General features: G+C 39.0%; 1 protein-coding gene across 6 annotated transcripts in view; it reads right to left on the minus strand.

Annotated features, from left to right (window-relative positions):
- Window positions 1-25,008, minus strand: part of PRKCG (protein kinase C gamma) — an 805,390-nt gene that overhangs the window by 479,761 nt on the left and 300,621 nt on the right. The window contains exon 1 of one of the 6 annotated variants that reach the window (XM_073602746.1): window positions 10,245-10,282. The exons of the other annotated variants lie outside the window; for them this stretch is intronic. The gene's annotated coding sequence lies outside the window, so the exon portion shown is untranslated. Of the gene's footprint in view, window positions 1-10,244; window positions 10,283-25,008 lie in introns of those variants that run through there. 6 annotated transcript variants of the gene reach the window in all.

The raw sequence follows: 25,008 nt of genomic DNA on the forward strand, positions 1-25,008 counted from the left end.
TGGAGCAGATTTTCTGCACATTTTTTGGCTTTGCCCGCACATCCAGCAGTTCTGGGTGGAGGTGGTGGACTGTGTCGGGTCGGTCACGACAATTGCTATAAGACCATCTATAGAGGTCTGTCTGTTAGGTCTGGTAGATACGTTGGTAACCAAGCAGGTAACTCTCACTTTGCTCACCCTGCTCCTGTATTCTGCACGCAAAATTATATTTTGTCCTGGAAGAAGCCAATGGCCCCCCCATAATGGCCTGGAAGGCCTGAAAGGCATTGATAAATAAGACTTTGCCATTGTATGAAGCCACATATCTAAACAGAGGGGTACCTGATAAGTTTAAAAGGGTATTGAGTGGTTGGATAGAAAATACTGTAACTCCACAGCCATCTGATTAATTGCCCCCTGGTTAGGGGTCCCCCTCTTTTTTTATCACAAGGGGGATATAGTGTTGGCTGCTGTACTTATGTTGTATGTACACTTTTAATATATATATATATATATATGGCAGAATTTATGATTTCTTGGTAATTTTTGAGAGAATATGAATAACACAAAAACATCTTTCACTCATGGTTAGTGTTTGGCTGAAGCCATTCATTTATAAATCAAATGTGTTTACTCTTTTTAAATCATAATCACAACAGAAACTACCCAAATGACCCTGAACAAAAGTTTACATACCCCAGTTCTTAATACTGTGTATTGCCCCTTTAACATCAATGACAGCTTAAAGTCTTTTGTGGTATTTGTGGATGATGCTCTTTATCTTCTCAGATGGTAAAGCTACCCATTCCTCTCGGCAAAAAGCCACCAGTTCCTGTAAATTCTAGGGCTGTCATGCAATGATATTGAGGTCAGGATACTGACTCCAGAACCTTCACTTTATTCTGCTGTAGTCAATGACAAGTCTACTTGGTGTTGTGTTTTGGATCATTGTCATGTTGGAATGTCCAAGTACGTCCCTTGCACAGCTTCCTGGCTGATGAATGCAAATGTTCCTCCGGTATTTTTTGATAACATATTGCATTCATCTTGCCATAAATTTTGACCAAATTTCCTGTGCCTTTGCAGCTCACACATCCCCAAAATATCAGCGATCCACCTCCGTGTTTCACAGTAGGACTGGTGTACCTTTCATCATAGGCCTTGTTGACTCCTCTCCAAATGTAGTGTTTATGGTTGTGGCCAAAAAGCTCAATTTTGGCCTCATCACTCCAAATGACTTTATGCAAGAAGGTTTGAGGCTTGTCTCTGTACTGTTTGGCGTATTGTAAGTAGGATACTTTGTGGCATTTGCATAGCAATGGCTTTCTTCTGGCGATTCTGCCATGCAGTTATTTGTGGGTTTTTCTTTGCATCCCAAACAATTTTCCTGGCAGTTGTGGCTGAAATTTTAGTTGGTCTACCTGACAGTGGTTTGGTTTCAACAGAACTCATTTTCCACTTCTTGATTAGAGTTTGAACACTGCTGATTGGCATCCTCAATTCCTTGGATATCTTTTTATATCCCTTTCCTGTTTTATACAGTTCAACTACCTTTTCCCACAGATCCACTGACAATTCTTTTGCTCTACCCGTGACTCAGAACCCAAAAATGTCAGTGCAGCACTGTATGAGAGATGCAAGGGTCTGTCAGGAGTCCAGAAACTCATTAAACTTTTATACACACACACTAATTACAAACAAACAGATGGCAGGGGAGGATGGTTACCTTTAATAGCCATTCAAACCCCTTTGTGTGAACTTGTGTGCATGTTATCAGGCCAAAATCACCAGGGTATGTAAACTTTTGATCAGGGTCATTTGGGTATTTTCTGTGTGATTATGATTTAAAAAAAGTAAACACAGTTGAATGATAATAAATGGCTTCAGCCAAACACTAACCATGAGTGAAAGAAAAGTTTTTGTATTATCATTCATATTCTCTGAAAAATGGCCAAGAAATCATAAATTCTGCCAGGGTATGTAAGCTTATGAGCACAATTGTATATATACAGTTATTTGCTAATAATTGTTATTATTTATATACATTATTTGCTCTGGGAAGATTGCTGCTTTCATTTATCTGGGAGCTACATTGTACACTGGTGCTGTTGACTGGTAGTGCTGAATGTTTAATACATTTTTTATGTTTGTAACTTTTGTGTAAAATACTTGTAATAAAAAGAATAAAAAAATAGGTAAGTACACAGATCTTGTTTATATAGGGAACCCAGCATAGGTAGGAGGAGGGGGAACATTTTTAAGAACTGGAGTTAGGCTTTTCTTGCACTCTAATGCCCTATACACACGGTCAGACATTGATCGGACATTCCGTGGATTTTTTCCGATGAATGTTGGCTCAAACTTGTCTTGCATACACACGGTCACACAAAGTTGTCGGAAAATCTGATCGTTCTGAGCGTGGTGATGTAAAACACGTACGTTGGGACTATAAACGGCACAGTAGCCAATAGCTTTCGTCTCTTAATTTATTCTGAGCATGCGTGGCACTTTGTGCGTCGGATTTGTGTAAACATGATCGGAATTTCTGACAACGGATTTTGTTGTCGGAAAATTTTATAGCAAGCTCTCAAACTTTGTGTGTCGGAAATTCCTATGGAAAATGTGTGATGGAGCCTACACACAGTCGGAATTTCCGACAACAAGGTCCTATCATACATTTTCCGTCATAAAATCCAACCGTGTGTACAGGGCATAAGTGTAAAGCTGAATTTGACCAGTTCAGCAGTAATTGGCCAAATTCTGTTCCGTGAGTAACCCCATCTGTTCAACAGAAGTCAGTCACTAGACCAGCGAGGGGTGAGGGGTATTCTGACAGTGGAGTGAGTCCCTGCTGTCAGAATACAATAGCACAGTGAGGAGATTCCTGCATCCACATCGCTTGTGTGGATGTGGGAATTTGTGAGGTTTTTTTATCGTTCAGCCAGCTGACTGAAAGGAAAAAAAATCACAATGTGTACCCAGCTTAGATGAACCCTCAGGTTAATTTGGTCTTGGTGAGATCCACGCTCAAGTCTATCAGTTTGTTAAGCTGTTTTAATTGTGTTCGGGTTCAAAGTGACCCTAAATCTCTATTAACTTGTTATCACAATTTATGAGGTGTTGTCTGCAACTAGAAGATGATGAATGACTGCAACCTGATGGCATTCGTGCTAGCCACTGGACACACTAATGGTTTCCCATAGGAATATAGTAGGAGCTATCTGTACAGAGGAGCCATTAAAGCGATAATTTTTCTGAGATACATTCCTTTCTGTGCGGATTTAAATAATGAAATGCAAGGAAACATAAAAAGACAAAAAGTGACACAAAAAATATTAAGAGGAGGCCTCCCCACCTTACTTTCCCATAGAAGGGTCAAGCAGTGGAGCCAATTAGAGAAAAAAAAATTGGATGTAATGCCCCTTCACAAAACGCTTGCTTTATTTGCTGAATGAACAGAAATATTTAAATATTTTAAATACACTTTCTTTTATAACCTAAATATTACTGTTCTATCCCAAACCAAGGCTAATCTAATTTTTTACCAATGTCGATATACACATATATTCATTGTGTAAATTACCAGATGTATATATATACTGTGCGTGTAATTAACTATAAAAATCAAGAACAACAATTAGCTATAACATCATAAGGCCTCATATGCACTGCTGCTGTTAAACTCAAGTTTTGGTGAGTTAAGGCATTTTTTTTTTTGCCCTTAAACGCCCCTCTATGTTATCCAATGTGTCCATGGACATTTTTAGTAGTTTATTAGCAAGAGAGTTTAGAGGATGTTTTCGGAACACCCCAAAATTGCATTCAGGAGAGGCAGAATGCTGTTAAACGTGCATAAATGTGCCTAAATGCTAGGCGTGTATAGCACTTCAGCGTTTATTTCAATGGCCAGTATAAATTAAAATTCTGGCCAATTAAATAAATAAACACCCAAACTCCAAACTCTGTTAAATTCTGCTAAACTCACCTACACTGTTTTAAAAAAATGCAGCTTATATGAGTTTAGAACACTGACTTTCTCCTGTCAGGATAAACAGTGTTTAACCAGTGTGCATGAGGTCTAACGGCAAGAAAAAGTGCACCTATAAATGTGATATCCAGATTCAACTTTTTGCCCTCATGCTCCAACTCTTTTTTTAACTTTGAAAAGAGTAGGAAAGTACCTCTGTTAGAAGGATAATTTGGTTTTAAATGTTGTCTTTGCTTTTTGGAAAGATAACCTTCATGTACTTCTATGTCTGACACCTTTTAAATAAGTAGGAAGTGGGGTTAAATCACCTTAATAGAGAAACAAACAGCAGTAAAAAACTTTAGAACCAACTATTCTGAAAGGCACTTATATTCCCTAAACATATTTGTGTGGCACGTGTGCAAAGTTTTGCTTATTTAGTACCCTTTTGCAGCTCCTTATACATACAGCATCAGGTTATAAAGTAGTCAACTGATCTACTGTAGGTTGTAAGAAAAGTATTGATTCCCACCATCCCACTCTTTATAGTTTGCCTATTATTTATCAGTGTGCCCCTATGTCTCCCTAGGCCATGTGACTGGCGAAAGGAGCATTTTATTTTCCACTATATTTCCAGTACACAGTTAGTGAGGAAAACACAGAACTTATATACCAGTCAAAAGCAGGAAGTGCAGGCCAAAATAGAACATAGAAATGCTGTCAAGATAGTACTCCTAAAAATAGTAATAATGTGTTTATGGAGTTCATACCCCATCAAGGCTTATACAACAAACCTGATGAAGAGGGAGCATGCATCCTCAAAACATTTTGGCTACTGTGAATTTTTTAGCCTAAAGTTACGAACTTGACAATACTTTATGTCTATTTCCTATTAAGATCTGGCACTCACACATTCTTATTGGGGTTCCTATGTGTACTCATGGTAGTTTCATTCTCACAACGCCAAATAAGCAGCCTTATTAAATTGACCTACATTGGGCAACTACAAGACTGCCACGTCAGGAACCAGACCTCAGACCATGACTGAAAGGAAGGGCCTGTGCCTTCTCACACATAGTCAGGTCCATAAATATTGGGACATCAACACATTTCTAATCTTTTTGGCTCTATACACCACCACAATGGATTTGAAATGAAACAAACAAGACGTGCTTTAACTGCAGACTTTCAGCTTTAAGTTGAGGGTATTTACATCCAAATCAGGTGAACGATGTAGGAATTACAACAGTTTGTATATGTGCCTCCCACTTTTTAAGGGACCAAAAGTAATGGGACAGATTAACAATCATCCATCAAACTTTCACTTTTTAATACTTGGTTGCAAATCCTTTGTAGTCAATTACAGCCTGAAGTCTGGAATGCACAGACGCTGAGTTTCATCCCTGGTGATGCTCTGCCAGGCCTCTACTGCAACTGTCTTCAGTTCCTGCTTGTTCTTGGGGCATTTTCCCTTCAGTTTTGTCTTCAGCAAGTGAAATGCATGCTCAATCGCATTCAGGTCAGGTGATTGACTTGGCCATTGCATAACATTCCACTTCTTTCCCTTAAAAAACTCTTTGGTTGCTTTCGCAGTATGCTTCGGGTCATTGTCCATCTGCACTGCGAAGCGCCGTTCAATGAGTTCTGAAGCATTTTGCTGAATATGAGCAGATAATATTGACCGAAACACTTCAGAATTCATCCTGCTGCTTTTGTCAGCAGTCACATCATCATTAAATACAAGAGAACCAGTTCCATTGGCAGCCATACATGCCCACGCCATGACACTACCACCACCATGCTTCACTGATGAGGTGGTATGCTTTGGATCATGAGCAGTTCCTTTCCTTCTCCATACTCTTCTCTTCCCATCACTCTGGTACAAGTTGATCTTGGTCTCATCTGTCCATGGGATGTTCCAGAACTGTGAAGGCTTTTTTAGATGTTGTTTGGCAAACTCTAATCTAGCCTTCCTGGCTCACCAATGGGTTACATCTTGTGGTGAACCCTCTGTATTCACTCTCGTGAAGTCTTCTCTTTTTTTTTTTTCTCCTTGTCAAAAGAAGTTTATTGAGTATACAATGTTATAAAGATACATAAAGTAAGTTTAAAAGGATCTATAAAGTAAGCTCATTGTTTTACAGTAGGGTTTATATAGGTAAATATCATGAAATTTCAAATATTAAACATTGGGTTCACGTAAACCTAAATTAAAGATATATATCATTTCCTTAGTTACTTTTGTAGGTATTTAAATGATTTATACCTACTATACATATTGTTTACAAGTAGAGTGTATATAGGTCAAATAAATTCTGATAATGAGCTTTAATCGTAAGGTGGAGAAAAGGAAAGAGAAAGAAGAAAAAGGGTTGAAAGGTAGAGGTATGGTCCACAAGGTTGTCCCGCTCGTCAGTTTATTATTCTTTTTAGTTCTCTTTGAAGCCTTAGAATGGGTGTCTCTGTAAGTCATTTAATCTGTTACCATGGCAACAGGACAGAGTCATTGAAGTTTGACAGGAACTGTTGTTTTATCCAAGGATGCCAAAGTTTTTCAAATTTTGGAATTTGATTTTGATCGATGGCTACCATCTTAGCATGGGACATTGTATTATTCATTCTGTGAATTGTTTCTGCTAGTACCAATGTAGGAGATTTCCATGCCTTGGCCACTGTTTGTTTTGCAGCCGTTATTAGTTGGATCATAAGTTTGAATTGAGAGAGTGTTAACCATTCCGGTTTTAGATTAAGTAAAGTTAAATATGGATCTGGTTGTATTATTTTTTTAAATATTTTAGATGCAATCAGGAAGACTTCCTTCCAGAAGGTTTGGATTAAGGGGCACATCCACCATATGTGTAAATATGTGCCTATTTCTGGGCATCCTCGAAAAAAAAGAGCTGAGGTATTAGGTGAATATTTTGCCACTCTAGCGGGTACAAGGTACCAGCGAGTTAGGACTTTATAATTTGTCTCCAGTGCTAAGATGTTGGGTGAAGATGACTTAGATGTGAGCCATATGTTAGACCAGTCCGTGTCTTCTAAAGTTCGTCCCAGGTCCTCCTCCCACCTCTGTACGTAAGAGGGTCTATTAAGATTTGCTACTCCATATAATTGATTATAAAGTGATGAAATTGTACCTTTAGCAAATGGATCTTTTGTACAGATTGATTCAAAAATGGATAATTGGGATAATGGTGTATCCCCCTTTAGGAATGGTGTATAGAAATTTTTGATTTGGAGATATCTAAATATCTCAGAGTTTGGTAGATCATATTTTTCTCTAAGCGATGGGAATGAAAGGAATGATTTAGATGCTATGAAGTCATTTAGTGTCTGAATGCCTGATGTTGTCCAAGCTTTAAAAGAATTTGGGTAGATCCATGCTGGATAAAAGGCCGGATTTCTGATAAAAGAAAGGAGAGGATTGTGTGGAGATTGTAACTGATATTTGGTTTTTAGTTTATCCCAGAGAGATAAGAAGTGTTTAGTTATGGGATTATGAATTTTAAAGCGGTCTTTAGGATCAAGCCATAATAAATTTGATATTAATAGAGGGTCATTTTCTGAAGCCTCTATAAATACCCATAATGGGATTTCCTGTTTTGCATGGTATTTGGACAGACTGGCCAAATGTGCTGCTCTGTAGTAGTTAGTAAAATTAAGGTATCCCAGGCCTCCTTTATTTTTGGGAAGATGTAGTATGTGTATAGGTATACGTGGTTTAGAAGAGCCCCATATAAACGAAGTTGCTCTTTTTTGTACTATTCTCAAAAAATAGGAAGGAATTGGAATAGGGAGGACTCTGAATAGATAAAGCAATTTGGGTAGAATAGTCATTTTGATTGCATTAATCTTCCCTATCCAGGATAAAGGAAGTTGCGACCATTGTTTTATTAGATTTGTGATCTGTCTTAATACAGGAGGATAATTGGTTGAGAATAAGTCAGAATGAGATGCTGTTAAATGAATTCCAAGATATGGGATTGATTTTCCTGCCCATGTGAATGGGAGTGCAGCCCTAGCCGGGATCAATTCCATGTTTGTGAGTGAAATATTAAGCACTAGGCATTTCTTGGGATTAATCATAAGGCCGGATAGGGCTGCAAATCCATCAAGAGCTGGTATTAAGTTAGGACCAGAGACCTGTGGTGATGATAGAAAAAGTAATATATCGTCTGCAAATATACATAATTTGTGTGTAATACCTCCTACTTCAATGCCAGTTATAGTTTGGTTTGTTCTGATGTATTGGGCCATGGGTTCGAGTATAAGGGCAAATAATAAGGGAGATAATGGGCAACCCTGTCGGGTACCTCTTTCGATATTAAAGGCTTCAGATTTGTATCCAGCATATTTTATATAGGCTTTGGGTTTATTATATAATGCTTTGATCCATGTTAAAAAGTGGGGTCCAAAACCCCATTTTTGTAATGAATATTGCATATATTGCCAGGATACTGTGTCAAATGCCCTCTTAATATCGAGAGATAGAAAACATAAAGGGATTTTCCGTTTTTTTAGCAATATGTGCCAATAACACTGCCCTGCGTATATTATCGCCTGCCTGTCTATTTGGCATGAAGCCTACTTGATCTCTATGTATTAATTTTCCTATAATGCTATTGAGGCGTTTTGCTATTATTTTTGCTAATAATTTAATATCGAGGTTTAACAGAGAGATAGGCCGATAATTCACACAGGAAGTATCATCAGAAAGGGGTTTTGGGATCATACAAACAATTGCCATTAGTGTTTCTTGCCGAAAAGAATGTCCATCTAGAAGTTTGTTAAAAGTTTCAGTGAGAATGGGAGAGAGTATTTCTGAGAATGTTTTATAGTATAAAGCCGAGTAGCCGTCTGGGCCTGGTCTTTTGTTAAGTTTTAGGTCTTTTATGGCGTTAGCAACTTCATCTATAGTTATAGGCTCATCCAAACTGCTTTTTTGATTCTGAAATAACTCAGGTAAGGTTATTTTTGAGAAGAAGTATTCAGCCTCTGTAGGATTAAATTCATTGTTTGTCTTGTATAAAGTTGCGAGATGTGAGTGAAATTTATGGACTATTTTAACTGGATTACAAGTGTAAACATTTTTTGATAATTTCAAACGTATTGGTTTGAAAGATTTGTTAGTTGAATTTAATGCCCGAGCCAAATATGTACCTGGTTTGTTTGTATTCATGTAGAAATTGTGTTTGGAGCGTTTGAGGGATTTATCAACTGACTCAGTGAGAAATAGATCGTATTCCAATCTAGATTTTTCCAGATGAGATTTTGTACTCTGAGATGGATTATCTTGAAATGATATGTAGGCTGCATTAAAATTGAGTTCTAGTTTTTTTGCTAGATTTTTGCGTTCCCGTTTAAATAATGCCATTTGTCTTTGTATTGTACCACGTAAGACAGGCTTATGAGCTTCCCACAGTGTGGGGAGACGTCTGTTGTATTATTAATTGATATGTATTCCTTTAAAGCTTGTTCAATGGCCATCTGATGTAGTGGGTGTTTGAGCATTATGTCCGGTAAGTACCACGTTGGGTCATGCGCTTTTGGTATGGCTGAGGCTATAGTAGTGTATACTGCATTATGGTCAGACCACGGAATCGGAATTATATCTGATGCAATAATTTCTGGTATCATTCCTATTGTTAGAAAAATATGATCTATTCTGGTGAAGGTTTGATGAGGGTGCGAGAAATAAGTGATTTTCTTTTTCATTGGGTTACTTTCTCTCCATGAATCTACCAGATTGTATTTGGAAAGAAGTTGAGAAAAAGGTAATCTAGAGGTTATTTTGGATGGTGTAAAAGGTGATTTATCTAGAAATGGGAGGAGGACCTGGTTCGAATCCCCACACATTATCACTGTTCCTATTTTGTGTGTATTAATCACTTGTAATATTTGTGAGAGGAATGGTGTAGGTTGTTTGTTAGGAGCGTAGTAGGAAATCACCGTGATTGCTGTATCCATTATATAACCCATGAGTATCAGGTATCTACCTTCTGGGTCTTTAATTTCTGATGATAAGGTGAATGGCGTGGATCGGTGAAATGCAATTAGAGTTCCCCTTTGCTTGGTACAGGCAGAAGCCGTGTAAATTTGTTGATAAAAAGGAGAAATATATTTTGGAGTAGAATCTTTGGTGAAGTGTGTTTCTTGGAGGCATACTATGTGAGCCTTCTTGTTATGGAAAGTACAGAAGGCTTTGGTCCTTTTTTGAGGGACATTTATTCCCTGAACATTCAGGGAAAGTATATTCAGTGGTGCCATGGCAATAGATCAAATAGTTTTGACTTACTTTTTGTTATGCAGAGCTGACTGCGTAGATCAACCTGTGTGGACTGAAGAGATGAATAGATAAAAAAGAAACCAGTGAATTCTGGAGTAAAGAGTAAACAAAAAACATATGAGATTAGATGATACATTGTATAAATAATTTTTTGCAAGTAATCACAATTTACCCGTGAAAGAGAATAAATATCTCTCTCAGGGGAATAAGTGCCTTCGTCACACTCCCACATAATATGGTTGGGAGAATGAGGAGGGCTAATGGGGGTACACGGATCTTCCGCTTACAGGAGAGAAGTGCTTTGTCAAAAGACATCAAAATGATGTTTCATTAATTGGAGTGCAGAATATAGTTTTTGTTGAAATTATTTATTCTAGGGTGGTTGTATATGGTTAGTCTTGCCCTAGGCTAAATAATTCAGTTAGAAAGGTACTGTTAATAACTTTGGTATTGATGAAGATAGTATGAATTATTTTGGGATTTTAACCCTTTTAGAGTAAACAATTACATATTTTATTCATATGTAACTGTTTAGATATGTTAACTCATAAAATTGAGGTTGTATTGCTTCAGATTAGAATAAACAAAAACATAATTCTAGGAACTAGTTAGGTAATAATATATTTGTTTTAAGAAAAAAAAAGAAAAAGCTTCCATTACTTCTGGATTATTGAACATATTTGTCCTAAAAAGTAATAAATCCATTGTTATTACCTGATAATATATAACTGAATAAGAATTTCCTTATTTCACTTATATATTCTAAGGCTATATGAATCAGAAGTAATAAGAAATATAACTGGAATGTAACATGATCCCACACAGTGTGTGACTATCAGAATGCAGTTACATTCAGTTATAAATACAGGTTTTTTATAGAGAACCATCTCTTAGTATAATAAATGAAGAGATATCAGGAATTAGGATGTCAGTCCATTGAATCTTCTTGGTCCATGGATGATGTGGCATAACGGCCTCTTTTGTGAGAATGATGATTCCCATTTTGTTCAGAAATTTTCTGGGTGCTGCCTGAAGGTGAAAATGATGCCATTCTTCTGCGTGTGGGAGTGTTGCTGCTTGTGGGTTCTGTCAGATTTAATTTTAAAAGGGTTTGTTGTAGTTCATCTGCTGATCTGCTTCTGTAAATTGTACCTTGGTAGTTAAATCTGACTGAAAAAGGGAAGCCCCATTGATACATAATGTTGTGGCGTTGCAGTTCCATTAGTTGGGGTTTCATGGATCGTCTTTTAGTAATAGTAAGTTGGGATAGGTCAGCAAAAATTTGATAATTGTGTCCTTGAAAATTAAGTTCCTTTTTTTCTCTTGCAGCAATTAGTATTTGTTCTTTCGTTCTGTAATAATGAAATTTTGTGATTATATCACGTGGGGGTCCATCTTTCTTTTTGGCTGTGAGGGCTCTGTGTACTCTGTCCAGTTCTAAACGTTCAATAGGGATATCTGGCTTTAGTTCTTGTAATAGAGCAGTAATAGTAGATTGCAGGTCTGTCACAGTTTCAGGTATTCCCCTTATGCGCAAGTTTGAACGTCTGGCTCTATTTTCGTAATCTTCGAGCTTAGTTTGAAGTATTAAATTCTCTTTTTTTAATTGTCCCAATTCTGTTATATTTTCTTGGGTTGTAATTTCAATTTCATCCATTTTTATTTCTAAGGCTGCGGTGCGGTTTCCCAGCTCTCTTATTTCTTTGGTTAGGCTTTTTGTTATTTGGTCTGAGGTTTGTTTTAAAGCCTTATGAAGCATCTTTTCAAATTGTAATAATATTTCTGGGGATGCTGAGGAGGCTTGTGGAGAAGTTTGTGAGAGGATTTGTTCTGTATCTGACTCAAATGGAGAGTCTTGCTGTGACATTTTCTGTCTGTGAGAGCGCCCTGATGCTGTATCTTGTGAGGTGACTGGAGCTGCTTCAGCTGCAGTGAGTGCCTGTGAGCTCTTTGTGAGGTGATTTTTATTTCTGCCACGGTTTCCTCCCAGTACCATTTTTCCTGCCCAAACTTTCACAGTTTGTTCCCAGGGGCAAAAAGATTCAAATGGATACCTTTTGAGTCTGCAGGCTCCGCTTTGTCCTTCTCTTCTCTCCTCAGCGGTGTGGAGCTCTAACAATGCATGTCTGCTCCGTTAGGCTCCGCCTCCTCGACTACGTGAAGTCTTCTCTTGATTGTTGACTTTGACACACATACACCTACCTCCTGGAGAGTGTTCTTGATCTGGCTAACTGTTGTGAAGGGCGTTTTCTTCACCATGGAAAGAATTCTTCGGTCATTGACCACAGTTGTTTTCCGTGGCCTTCCGGGTCTTTTGGTGTTGCTGAGCTCACCGGTGCGTTCTTTATTTTTAAGGATGTTCCAAACAGTTGATTTGGCCACACCTAATGTTTTTGCTATCTCTCTGATGGGTTTGTTTTGTTTTTTCAGCCTAATGATGGGTTGCTTCACTGATAGTGACAGCTCTTTGGATCTCATATTGAGAGTTGACAGCAACAGATTCCAGATGCAAATAGCACACTTGAAATTAACTCTGGACCTTTTATCTGCTCCTTGTAAATGGGATAATGAGAGAATAACACACACCTGGGCATGGAACAGCTGAGCAGCCAATTGTCCCATTACTTTTGGTCCCTTAAAAAGTGGGAGGCACATATACAAACTGTTGCAATTCCTACACCGTTCACCTGATTTGGATGTAAATACCCTCAAATTAAAGCTGAAAGTCTGTAGTTAAAGCACATCTTGTTTGTTTCATTTCAAATCCATTGTGGTTGTGTATAAAGCCAAAAATATTAGAATTGTGTTGATGTCCCAATATTTATGGACCTGACTGTACATATGCACTGTTTATTTCAGTCAACCAGTTCTGAAAGTTTCCTGTTTCAAGTAGTGTAAGAATCTAGAAGATGTGTAGGCTACAGTGTTTATGGGTTAGAAGGCACAGACAACGTAAAGAAAGAAGTGCGGGCCCAGAAAACATAACCCTTTCTGCAGGGTTTTGCAGCCAAGAAATGGACACAAAGAAAAAGGAAACATATTAATGCTGAAGTTTAGCAAAAAAAAAAAAATCCTGTAATAGAATATGTACTACATTGTGCAAGCAGTTCGATCCTAGAGAAATCTTCACTGTGGGGTTGTCTGTCCTCTTTCTGTCTCTGAACTTCCAGGCTTGGCAAAGGTTAACAGCTTTAGGTCTTTAGGCAGAGAGAGAATTCTTTCATTGTATTATGATCTGTGAATGGGGGAGATCTGATCAGTTGTAGATGGTAATCTGATTAGTAATACTAGTCTGATCAGGAGTAGCCTTCTCAAAGTGGTTGACGCAAGGAGTCCACACCTGGTAGGTTCTCCTCTGGGAAGGAGTTAGTACTGGTGTAGTAAGTCTGGGGCTTGGTCCCTTTCCTTATGAGTCCCCTCTAAAACAAAATCTTTCACACTCTAGTTTTCCCTATGCACTGGATCTCTGCCTTTTGCATATAGGGGTGGGTTGCAGGAGTATCTTTAAATTGAGAACAGTGTGTGGGTCTCATTGCTGCTGCAACACTTTCAAATAGTTTGTTGCAACTATAACATACCTTGCACCCTGTTACTTATAGTGAGAGGATTTTTGGACCTCCCTGCAACATATTTAGGTGCATAATCGCTCATTCTGTACCTGTAGGAGGTACCTTAGCCATTTTCTAGCTCCCGGTGCCATTTTGAGCACACGGCTTTACTAAAGACAAGGCACAATGCAGACCCAGCTCTACCCTGGTTCGAATTGTGGCTCAGGTCTCTGCATCAGCCTTCACTGGGCTATCCATCAGCCTTTAGTCACGAGACACAGGATGGTTGCATCCCTTCAGCTATGCAGTAACAGGTTGTGAGTATACCTCAAGGGACCCACCTTCATGGCAGACATTGGACTGAAGGGAAATAGGACAAAGGGGCAGGGTTGTACAGGGTCATGATGAGGTTATTCTGGCATTCCTCTGAAAAAAGCTTCTGGTACATTGGACCTCAATCTCCACAGGCATCCCCATGTGGATGACCCAGAAAGAATGTTATTTCTTTGTCATCCACATGTGCAGGATAAGGTGTACAAGGACTGGCCATGGCCAGCCAAAGTGTATGCCCATCCCAAGCAGTTTGAGCAGTAGTACTCAGTGGAGTAAGCCTATTATAAGAAATGTAACGTGCCTGTAATGGATCTGACTATTTCTTGCCCTAACAAATCCCTGATGGTTTTAGCTGAGCATGTCCCAATCTTTAAAGACTTAGTGGACAAAAGGTTTGAGGCCCCCTCAAAGTCTTCTTTGCCCAGTTGAGCTCAGCCATGCGACCAATGGCCTTGGCAGTCTGGGCCAGGCCAAACCCCAGACCAATTCCTCAATACTCAAATAAAATGGAGTACTAGTCGAGGACTACAACGGGGACGATTTGGCAGACTCCCTGTGCCAAAATTCTCGCCTAGATTCCAAGTCAGTTCAGATGCACAGAATTGGCTGCAGAACTGGTCTGCTGAGACAGTTTGTAAAAAACCTTTGGAATGTCAGAGAGTCATTAGACACCTTTAAGAAAGTTATGAGCAGAAAGAGCACTCTTACATAGTACGAAGAAAGCTAATGTGCCCACAACAAAGTCTGTTGCTTCCGTTTTTTGGAAGTCTCTTTCATCCCTCCCAGACCTCCACTTCTAAAGCTTCACTCAGTGCCATTGCAAGTCCTGGACATCCAAGTCAGCAAAGTTTGGCACCAAATCTTCCATACAACGAAGCGGGATATCTATTTTCCTTTTCAGGCACCTGGACCCCAGACTTTTCAAATCTTTGATTGTTCCAGTTCTCTTGGAGGAAGAATTTCAGGACTTCTATTAAAAAGCAGTTTACGATACCAAAGCCTAGCTGGGGCTATCACCCCACCCTAGACCTTAAGGTTCTCAACACTTTCTTGTGGGTCCAAATTTTGCTGATGGAATCAGCCCAGAGTGCAATTATATTGCTGAAACAGGGGGAAATTCTACAACCTATTGATATCAAAAATCCATATTTGCATATTACAATTTTTTCCTGCATCAGTAGTTTGCTGTGGGCAGACAGCACTTCCACTTGGTGGCTCTTGCCTTTGGCCTCCACAGCCTCCTGAGCCTTCACCAGGGTGCTTGCCTTAGTCCTTTAGTTGCTGTGTTGCTCTCAGAGAATCCACATTATCTGCTATCTGTGCAATCTCCTCTTGAGGGGAGACCTCTTAGGCCCTGGTGGTGGGCAATACACACATTTTAGAGCTTTGGGTGGATCTAACCCACCCTTCAGAGTACCTTGGTCAAGTCTTGGACATGGCCTAAGCCTGGGTGTTTCTACTCCAGGAAAGGGGATTGATCCTCAATGCTCATGCCCAGTGCTCCAATAAGATTCAATCAGACCAATTTGCATGAGGGTACTGCGCTTTATGGTGGACTTCATGGAGGCAGTATTGTTTGCCCAGTATAACGCCCATATAAACACTCTCAGTCAATGGACCGGTCCATGCGCCTATGTCCCAAGGCCATGAGATCTCTGATCTGGTGGCTGGCCAGCCCTGCCCTGGAATCTAAGAAGTCTTTTCTCCTGATAACCTTGATGGTTCTCACTATGGATGCCAATCTGTCGGACTGGGAAATCCTAGGGTCGGTCTAGGGGGTGTGGTTTCGTGAGGGAGGCCAGACTATCCATCCATGTTCTCGAGCTAATGTCCATTCGCCTATGCCTGCTGCAGTTGACCAACCAGCTTTAGGGGAAACCAATGAAGGTTCATTTGGACAATGCCAGGGTAGCAGCATACATCAATATTTAGAACAGCACCAGAAGCCATGCAACCCTTCAAAAAGACATGTCCCAGCCTTGTCCAGGTTCCCAGAGTAGACAGTTGGCAGATGGACCTCCTCAGTTGTCAACACCTAGAGAAGGGGAAATGGTCTACAGTGTTACAGAAAGTCTTTCATCGTTGAGGGATGGCAGACGTAAATCTGTTGGTATTCTGCTTCAACAACAAGATAGACAGACTTGTGGTTAGGGTCATGAAAACAGAGGTCTTTACAGTGGATGCACTAATGACTCCATGGACTCAGTTACAGTTGATTTAAGCCTTCCCTCTACTTCAGATTCATCCTTGACTGCTTTGCAGGATCAGATAGAGAGCATTCCAGTCATCATGCATCCCACTGCCTGAAAAACGTTCAAAAACGTCTGACATCATGTCTGGTGAATGATTTCTGGGCAGTGGAATGCACGCCGATTCGCAATCTTGTTGGTGGGGTAAATGGCAATACAGGGAGAGGTAGTACACTGCTGGGTCCCGGTATTGCCGGCGTAGGCATGATTACATGTGAATGGAAAATGTTTATACATTCTGGCGATATGATGCATATTAAATGAGCTGCATGATCCTGCATTTTGTGGTATATCCTAATACCTGAGGATCACTACTTATGTTTAGGACTCCTAACAAGCATTTTTAGGCCCACTTCATCCTGGGTCTAGGGATCTGTTGAGTCATAACTGGATTGGGGGTTGTGGTGTGAACACATGGAGGAACACTGAGTGGAGACAGCAAGTCTCATTTGCATCGAGTGTGTAGAGCATGTTGAAAGGAAGTCACACATGGACTTTGGCACTATTGAAGGACTTTTTTCGTTTACGCACTTTTATAAGGGGTGGTCATATATGAGTTATTTATTTTTTATTTTTCACGTTTGAGTATATTGACTGCTAGCTCAAAAGGGGTGATCTATAGGCAGTTTATTATTTTTTGAAGGTTTCACCTTAATTGTATATAATGTTTAAGGGTTCACATTAGCAGGTAGCACTTATCTTTGATTGTTTATTGTTTATCACTGAGGCTTACACCTTGATGGATAGGATTCATCCCCTCCCTATTGAGGCTCAGATTTGCTTGACCACTACCTTGTCCTCTGTTAACACATGGTCTTGATTAATGGACGCTTGTGTCTTGTACTGTACAATTAAAAAAAAAAATTTTTTTTTACTTACCTGTAAAATCCTTTTCTTGGAGTACAGTACAGGACACAGGCCACCCTCCTCCCTGTCCTGTTGTTTTCCTCTGATTGCGTGCTAAATAAATTGAGGATTGCTGGAAGCAGGATGAATTATATGGCATTTCTTAACAACATTGTTTGCCAGTGTCCTCACCTGAAGGTGGACACCTGTATCTTGTACAGTTAAGAAATGTATTGTATTTTTTACTGCAATTTCCTTTTAAAGCTACAATTTATACTTTGACCAAATGCTACTCTTTTCACTTATTGTCAGGAATGTCATATGTTCAGGAAACATAATATATGTGTGGTTCTACAATCCTCAAGAATACCGCTCCAATAAGCAATAGGTTTTGTTCAGTGCTTTGTCTGTTTTTTTTCAGGGTTTATTATCCATCCACCTGTCCCGGAAAATAGATTGCCTTCCGTACTCACATTCCCCTGGGCCTAAACCTTTTTACAATTTGTCATCTAACTAGGCATGTAGCTCAGCTATTCTCTTTTGCGTGAAATAAAAAAATCTCAAAGCAAAGTGAGAACTATTTTTGTAATGACCCAACGGAATCAGTCTCAAACCCATCTGATCATACAATTCCCATGAATCATCTTTATTTACAAAATGTGGAAATGCAACATTTATCAAAGCTACACATCCTTACTACTCTAAAATTTTACATTTTTTTTGTTAACCAATGTGTTACAGAAATAAATTTATATAGCAGTACTATGGCCCATCATGGTTTTTATTTTTATTTTGGTTCAATTTTACAAAAACTGGCTGAGTTTATTTAGTTTGTGCAAAACATGTAAAGCAGCATTTGAAGGGAAAACTTTTTTGTAATATCACTGTCTGTGTCTATGCTGCATTCCCCGAAGCTTATAGTCTCTTGTTCAGACAAGAGTCATATCAGCTCACACCATCTCTAGGTAGAGGAAATACTGATGACAATAGGATCTCAGCATTGCATTGCAACACTGTTAACCATCAAAATTACAAAACATTGTGTATTGTGTGTACAGTAAAAGACAATCAAACTGGTAGGACTTGAAATCAGAAAGGGGAATAATATAATCAAGGTGTCCTTCAGACCCAAGTGCTGTTAAAATTAGGTTAAAAATATTTGCAGTTTTCAAAGTGCAGTTTTAGTCCATTGATGAGGGTGTTTGAGCATTTGGGTCCAACTCTTCATATTATGTGATTTTACAGGAAAAGTGGCTTTGGGACACTTTATTAAAAGTGGTGCTTTAAGCCTGATACAAAAAAACTTGTACATTACATTCCTTTGAAATACACAGCAGTAGTAGGGTAAGATATCCCCTCATATAGTGTTAAAGTGATTGTAAAGGCTCACTTTTTTCAATAAAAATAACAAACATGTTATACTTATCTGCTCTGTTGCGGTGGTTTTGTACAGAGCAGGCTGGAGCCAAGACAATCATGGACATCCCTGGACAGAGATGGGGCTCAGGTAAGTATTAGGGGGCATATAGTGAAAAGTCTGGATAGCCGCACTCCCATAAAATCACCTTCATTGATCCATGATAGAAAAACAACAATCCATACACATTTCACACCTTCCCTGGTGCTGTGAAATGCGTTAGCACTGCTGTATTTGTAGCTCCATTGCTGTATGGATTGTCGTTTTTCTATCAGGGATCAATAAAGGTGATTTTATGGAAGTGCGCCATTCAGACTTTTCACCATATATGCTTCCTGCAGCACCCTTTCCATGTGCAGAGGTAGTGGAGTAGAGGGATTTAGTTACCTGGAGCTGTGTATTTTTTCTTCTAAGTATTAGGGGGGCTGAGGGGGACTGCTGCACACAGAAGGCTTTTTATTTTAATGCATAGAATGCATTAAGATAAAAAAACCTTATGACTTTGCAACTTCTTTAATTAGTAGCTGGAGAGGACTCTTGGTCAGGCAGACCATCTAAGGCCACCACTCACAGTTAGATTCATGGTCAGACACATTAATGAGATACTGTTAATCACAACAGTCATTTATAGAATCATGCTAGAATATTACCAGAAAGATACTTGGAATGTGGAGGGGATGATGGTGTTAGATTATCTTGAGAGACTCCAGACCAATACTGGAGCATACTATGCTAGCCTGCTAGGGAAACTTTGAAAGAATTTAAGGACCAATGCTAGGGACAGTTAAAGGACTTGTAAACCTTTGTGTTTTTTCACCTTAATGCATCCTATGCATTAAGGTGAAAAAACACCTGGCAGTGACTGGCCCCCCCAGCCCCCCATTTTACTTATCTGAGCCCTGGAACTTGACCCGGCGGGGACGCGCTGTCTCTCTGCCTGGGGTTCTCGGCTCTTGATTGGATAGATTGATAGCAGCGCAGCCATTGGCTCCCACTGCTGTCAATCAAATCCAATGATGCGGGTGCCGGGGGGTGGGGCTGAGTCATACATTCGGCAGCTATGGACGATGGCTGGTCTCAGGAGCGTACCCACAAGGTAACCCCCTCGGAAGAGCTCTTCTCCTAGGGGGTTATCTGATGTGGGGAGGAGCCGCAAGAGCCGCTGGGGAACTCCAGAAGATGAGGTTCGGGGCCACAACAAGCTGCACAGTGGAGGTAAGTATGATATGTTTGTTATTTAAAAAAAAAAAAAATCACTTTAAACAAAGGGGTATTGTTTCACCAAGAAACAAGTCAAAGGAAAATGTCAACTATTGCTATGTATGTCATCCAGAAATGTAGGTTCAAACTGCTTCTACACTCCACATAACTTCTCTAGAATGCATTTTGGAGTGAACAACAATGTTAATAATGTTACAGTATGTGCTATGGGAGCCAATTTGGACACCTTTGATAAATCATTTAATCTGGAGGAAAACAAGACTTGCAGCTGCTCTGAAATAGCATGTGGACCTTCCAAGAATATCCCTTTAATACTTTGTATTTGACATAAGAGATAAATCCCGTAAAATTGATGTAAGATATAGATGTAATTCAACAATCATTTAAAATGATCTGGGTGACCAATAGTCATCTGTCTAACAAGATAGAACTGGTAACTTCTTTTTATGTTACATAGTCGAGTTGAAAAAAGACATGCCCATCAAGTTCAAGCAAAAAGACAAAAAAAGAACACTAAACCTGCAGAGGATCCAGAGAGGTAGTAAGCACAGTGGTCCCCAATGCATATAAGTAAGCTCTTCAGTCTTCCTGACAAAATCTGCTTTTGTACCAACTGCCATTCTTGTATCCACTGAGAGTTCAAACGAAAGGCCATGTGAAATGGTAGTTGGCAGCGCTTAGCCATAAAAGCCAGGGTACAAATTACAATAAAGTGAAACAAAATCACATAAGCACAGAAAAAAATGTTTTCAGGCTGAAAGGGGAATAAAGAGTGCTTTGCAATGTCCAAACTTTAGCAGGACTTTTTAAATTTTAAAGTGGAGCACAGGTTCACTTTAACTTTTTACAAGTCCAAAGCAATACAGTAAATGTTTTGTGAAAAAAAATCACTAGCACCTACCAGTATTTTCTCCCCACTCCTCATCAAACCCCTCTCTTCAAAGCCTGACCTGGATTCCTTATTTTTAAAATTCAGCTGGTACTCTTCCACAGTCGATATTTACTGCAGCACATTTTAATTGGATAGTACAATGACAGATGCATTACACCCAACAACCCAGATTACACATTAGGGAAAATGCAGGCAAGATAAGTACACACTTGGACTTTGCATGCCAACATTCTGTAATACTGTCACTTTGAGGATTGTTTAATATTCTAGCAGCTCTGTTTTAGTAACAAATAAAAGGATATTAAAACTATGCATGATAATAAGACATATGACTCCTTTAGTGCTTTTAACAGATGTACTTTAAAATATATATATATTTTTGAAGCCATTTTATGTGCTTTAACCCTTAGCATGCCATGTTTTCACATGTGTGAAGCACTATTGCACCAAAATGCAGCAAAAAAACTGCATGCATCCTTTCTGGCAGAGCAAGAAACAGCACAATAGTACGTTGTCAACTTATAATGGTATAATAATAAAATATAGCAAAAATTATTTTCAACTTGACACTGCTGACTCTCCATATACTTTATCTGACAAAATGCATTGCACTAGAATTGGTGTTGTTTCTAATTGCACATGCATTTTTTTCTTTTAGATATAATACATTTAATCATTTTGTGAAGATAATCCTTTGGACTTCTATTTGGCATCTGCCCTGGATACTAGACTTATCTAGGATTCCTCCCTATGACTTCTCTTTGTATATGTCACATTTAGGAGGACAAGTTGCTATCTTTTCACAAGATACCTGGGTGATTTTCACGCTGATATTGTATAAGATTACCTGTCATTAGGGATGAGCTTTGAGCAAGACCGTAGTGCATTGCTGTACGATGATTGGCCAAAGCATACACCTGACCTGCATACTTTGGCCAATCACAGCACGCTCCTCAGCGAGAGCCATAATTGGCCAAAGGCAGGGTGCCTTTGGCCAATCATGCCTCAGGGGGACTATGTCCACTCCCCACACTATATAAGGCTACTTACACGGCGCCCGTATAGTGTGTTATAGTGGACAGAGATAGAGAGATTGAGCCAGATTAGGCAGGCAGGTTAGTTAGTTAGTGGCAGTGTATTTGATATATATATATATATATATATATATATATATATATATATATATATTCTCTTTGCATTCAGCGTAGCCTATATATACAGGGCATTCGGCGGTGTACAGTTTCTAATACAGTGCAGCAGGTGTACACAGTATATAATACAGTGTGTACAGTTTCAAATACACTTCAGGTGGTGTACACAGTATATAATACAGTGTAGTGCAGTGTTAAAAAACAAAAAAGGCCTGCAAGGAGAGGCAGATGCTCACAGGCCAATAAAAGAGGGCAAGCAGCCTCTGAAATAATATTTAACAGCAGGGACTGTTCCTGTACCCAACAAGAGTAACTGTGAGGGGTTACAATGTTTTGGAACCACCAACACCTAAGGCCCAATGTTTCTTCCCCTGTTTAACAGGGGCATGTAATTAAAATTTTTGAAATAATGTTAAGGCCCAATTTTTCAGATGACATAGTCAAGTCCATATAGTATATATACTGCAGTTCAGAGTATATAGTGCAGTCCGTATAGTATATATACTGCAGTTCAGAGTATATAGTGCATTCAGTGTAGTATATATAATACAACGCAGGGTATATAGTGCAGAGTACAATATATAATATAGTGTATTGAAGTGGTTAAGGGGAGCCCTATGACAGAATTAAGAAAAAAACGGCATGGGTTCCCCCCATCCATACCAGGCCCTTTGGGTCTGGTATGGGTTTTGGGGGGGGACCCCCACGCCATTTAAAAAAAAAATGGTGTGGAGTTCACCTTAATATCCAAAAGGGCCTGGTATGCGCTGGGAGGGGAAACCCATGCTGTTTTTTTTTAATGATTTTTTTATGCATATTGCCGGGATCTGGCAATACATTACAGCCGCAAGCAGTTTTAAATGACATTTTTTCCTTTAGAAATGTCATTTTGCTGCGGTACTTTTTTAAACATGGGCAAAAAGCGCTATTTTACAGGCAGAATAAGGGGACCCCCCAGGCATGATATTTAAAGGAATATTTCATTTTTATTGTTTCACTTTAAGCATTTTTAAAATCACTGCTCCTGAAAAAACGGCTGTTTTAAAAACCTTTTTTTGCATTGATACATGTCCCCTGGGGCAGTATCTGGGTCCCCAAAACACTTTTTATGGCAATAACTTGCATATAAGCCTTTAAAATGAGCACTTTTGATTTTTCACGTTCGTGTCCCATATAATTTTTTTGTCTATTCGCAAGTTCTGGTGCGAACCAAACCGGGGGGGGGTTCGGCTCATCCCTACCTGTCATCAGGAGTGGCATATTACCTATCAACACTCGATTTGAAGATGTTTATGACATTTAAACAGAGGGAGAATTTTTTTTTCTCAGAAGCCATAGTTCTACTTTAAATATTTACCGCATTTTCCAAAATTGCTACCGTGGTGATCCACCAAGATTCTTTTATATAATACAATAAATGAAGGATAGCTAACTAGTACAGAACAGATTGTAAAATCACCCACAGATATGAGAGTGCTTTTAAAACCTGTAGCTGATTCCCCAGTGCAACGATCTTTCATAAGAAGCAAGAGCATTTCCAAAACAATGCTTCTGTGCACAGAAAATGAACAATAATTTTGTGTACAATAGTTCAATAATTGTATGATTATGATAATAAACATGAAGATATAATCCAGTAGAAAGCTGTCAAACAATTCCTCTTCTGCCATGATTTTTCTGAGGATTTAGTCCTGATGCAAAGATTGTACATTAAACTCAAATTCCAAGTTTCTGAAAATGAACTATATATTTTGAGTTAAAATTGGATCCCTTTCATTTTCTGTTGGAAGGTCTATATTCCTGAAGAGAAAGGAGAGTTCATCTATTTCAAAAGATGGTGAGATTAATATCCACAACGGTCCCTTTGGTTTTGTCTTTAAGAATTCTCTGGATTCCCTTGATATGATCTTCTTTATTCAGTATAACATTTGTCCTCCTGTTATCTGCACATTTTATTATGATGCTTTCATTATTTTTCAAGGATTCTAAATCTATTCATCTTTCATGACTCCTCTGTTACTGAACAGTAAGCTAGCAGTGTTATTATTAATTTGTTAATTCATAATTAACAAGAGATTGGAAGGTGGAAATTAAATTTCCTATGTATTATACAGGGTTAGCATTGGTCTTCGGTTTAAGACCAGTTATAATGCAGCCAGTGTGACGTAATGCGTCAGGGAGGAGCCAGGTGCTGCTGCTTCTGGGTACGGCCGAACCCGGAAGCTCCTGCTTTTACTGTGGATCGCATGACTCTTTTATGTAAGTTACTGCTATTTTTTATGAATAAAACTTCTAATATACTACACTATGGAGCCATCCCTTCTTTTCCCATTATCCATCTGAGGGATTTTGAGGATACCCACTGAGTGCGGGAGAGTGTTGAGCTTTGGCCAGTGTATCTTTGTCCCGGGAAGCTGTGACAACGACCAGAAGCCTGTCCCCATTGTACTGCTCTACTGCCTGTGGGCACACGCTCGATTTGGCCCATTGGGGTGAGAGGCTGGGGGAAACGCTCAGTGCACCCTGGAACCGAATTGGATTGACTTACCCACTATCGGACACTGGCCGCTACAGAGCTCTGTTCACTGCACTTGCACTTTCTTCATCATCTTTAAAAGATCCTTACCTGCACTTTTGTTATCATCTTTAGAAGATTTGCACCGTGCTGATACCGGGAGTTGCACGTTATCACTTTTTTTGAATTATACTGTGCGTTTGTTTGGACATTCTTCTGTCTTAAAATATTTATTATTATTAGCTCACTAACTTTTTTTGCACATTCATATTCTTATTTTCACTAATTATTGCACTTGCACTTTTATACCACTTGTTGCTACTTAGAGCTGCTTGGAGTTTTTCTGAATTGTGCATTATTTTTTGATTTTTTACACAGTTTATGAGAATACTATTAGGAGTTCACACATTCCCTATATGTAATGTATGTCATTGCTCTTTATGCTAGAGTTTCACTGGATGAAGTCTTTTTTTAGAAATTCTTTTTCTGATTTTATAGTTTCATTAGTATGTATCCACAATTTGTGGTATTCTCTATTGTTTATTTATGCACTATGCACTTTTTTTAATGAGGTCTCGTCATTTATCATCATCTTTTTTGC

Source organism: Aquarana catesbeiana, linkage group LG10, assembly GCF_042186555.1.
Source record: "Aquarana catesbeiana isolate 2022-GZ linkage group LG10, ASM4218655v1, whole genome shotgun sequence".
Lineage (NCBI taxonomy): Eukaryota > Metazoa > Chordata > Amphibia > Anura > Ranidae > Aquarana > Aquarana catesbeiana.